Consider the following 2680-nt stretch of genomic DNA (forward strand, 5'->3'; position numbering starts at 1 on the left):
GTCCTTTAACAATGTTTCTATTATGAATGTGGAAGTCCTTGCATTTGGGGCAGAGATGTTAAGAGAATTAAATGCCATCTTGGTGGATATGAGGTGTGTCCTTAACCATCTCTTTTGATTAATTTTGGTTGAAAGTCTATTATGTTAGATATTAGAACAGCTACACCAGCTTGTTTCCTGTGTCCATTTGCTGGGGAATATTTTTTCAGCCCCTTACACTAAGGAAGTATCCATGTTTGATATTGAGGAGTGTTTATTGTATGCAGCAGAATGATGAATACAATTTCCACATCCATTCTGTTAGCCTGTGTCTTTTAATTAGGGAATCGAGTCAATTAATGTTGACAGATATTAATGAACAATGTTTGTTAATTCTTGTTTTTATGTTGTTGTTGGTAGTGTGTGTGTGTTTGTGTGTGTGTGTGTGTGTGTGTGCATGCGCACACACGTGCACATGCATGATTTCCTTCTTTTGACTTTGCTGGCATACAATTATTATTTATTTGTTGTACTTTTTTGCATTTAGTTAATGTCCTTGGATTGGAGTTTTCCTTTTTCTGTACACTATTTCCTACATTCTCTAGGCCTGGATTTGTGAATGGATGTTTAAACTTAGTTTTCTCATGGATTATTTTGTTTTCTCCATCTGTGGTGATTGAAAGTTTTGTTGAGTATCGGAGCCTTGGCCAACATCTGTGGTCTCCTCAAGTATGAAAGACATCTGTCTAGGCCCTTCTGTCTCTTAGAGTTTTTGTTTAGAAGTCAAGAATAATTCTAATAGCTCTGCATTTATATGTTACTTGACAATTATTTTTTGCAGCTTTTAATAGTCTTTCTTTTTCTCTATATTTGCTGTTTTATTATGTGAAAGGGACTCTTTCCTTTCTGGCCCAAATTATATATTGTTCAGTAACCTTCTACCTTTTTAAACACCTCTTTCTTTAGGTAAGGGGAATTTCCTTTCATGATTTTGTTGAAAATATTTTCTGGGCCTTTGATCTGGGAATCTTTTCTTGTTCTAGTCCTATTATTCTTAGGTTTTGTCTTTCCATAGTATCTTAGATTTCCTGAAAGTTTTGTGTTAGGAACATTTTAGATTCAACATTTTCTTTGACCAATGTAATCAATTTCTGTCATATCTTCTATATTTCAGATTCCCTCTTCTGCTTCTTGAACTCTCTTAGTGATGCTTACATCTGTAATTCTTGTTCACTTATGTATTATTTCCATTTTCAGGATTACTTCAGTTTGGGGTTTTCTTTATTGGTTTTATTTCCATTTCACATTTTGAACAGATTTATTAATTTCCTTCACCCATTTGTTTGTATTTTGCTGGATATATTTAAGGGATTTAATATTTTCCTGTTAAGGGGAATAGGAAAAATCGTGTGTGGGGACGGCCGAGGGAGAATGTAAAAGGAAGAGTAAAAGGAAATAGGAGGGCTATCTCTGAGAGAAACTAGAAATCAAGGACACTAGAAAATCACCAGATTCAATGAGGATACTCCTAGCTAAGATTCCCAGCAATGAGAGATATGGAGCCTGAACTGGACATCTCCTGGAACTAGGCATGACTTCCAGGGGAAGGGATTGGGACACCAACATAGCCACAAGTCTTTCAGATTTTGTAGAGGAAGCCATGGACCCAGATGGTAATGAATTAATCAAAAGTAAGGCTTTTTCACATCTCAGACTTCACTTTACTACCTCTGGAGCAGTGTCTTGGCATTTCCCTGTGGCCCAGAAGCCTCCTCTGGAGGCAACATGGTATATGCACAGTCAAACTCCCAGAATTCTGCCTTCCCAAGTGAACTTATCCAGTGGCTGAGCAGATGCAGCCCAACAATTCTACAGGAGCACCCTCTCAGAAGCAAAGGGGAGGAGGGAGGGGCTCAAAGAATCTTGGAGGAGGTGCCTGGAAGGGGGTTAACATACAGTTGGAATATAAATAAATAGAACAATTAAGAAAATAATGCTATGAATTTTATAAACTACGCTAAACAACTAAAAGAAGACAATAATTTACTCCAAAACAATAAAAACAAAAAAGCTAAAAAGAGTAAGGAAGTCAATAAAAATGTGAAAATAGAGTTCAATAAAGAAATACAATTGCTGGAAAAAAAGTCAAGTTGAAATGAGGCTGGAAAAAATATACTCTGTATATCTTGTATAAAACTTCATTGAAATAATGGATTGTGTTGAAGAGAGAATATCAGGACTGGAAGACAAGGTAGAGAAATTTGATAATTCAATAATGGTCAGGAAATATAAAAAAGCAATAAATGTTATCACTGGCAAGGCACCAGCCTCTTCTCATCTCCAGGAGACTCTGAACTGGAGCTACAAAATCTCTCCACCCAGCTTGCTAAATTCCCACTGTTGGGTTGCTACCACACCAGCCCCACACTTAAAATTTCCCACTACCTTTTGGGGTACACTTTACCTCTGTACCTTTCTGTCTGGAACTCAGTCCAGTCTCTACCTGTAGGAAAACACCACACAAACTTAGCTCAGAATCAACAAGTAACTCAATCAACTTGGGCACAGCAACAAACATCCTAATTTATAAGCCATTCTCAGTTAAATCCTCCAGTAAAGGATCCAAACAGATTTGTCACCTGAAATGGGAGCCTCAGCTACCAACATTTTCACCCCAGGGCTCCTATCCAAAAGCACACTC

Source organism: Mus musculus, chromosome 6, assembly GCF_000001635.26.
Source record: "Mus musculus strain C57BL/6J chromosome 6, GRCm38.p6 C57BL/6J".
Taxonomy (NCBI): Eukaryota; Metazoa; Chordata; class Mammalia; order Rodentia; family Muridae; genus Mus; species Mus musculus.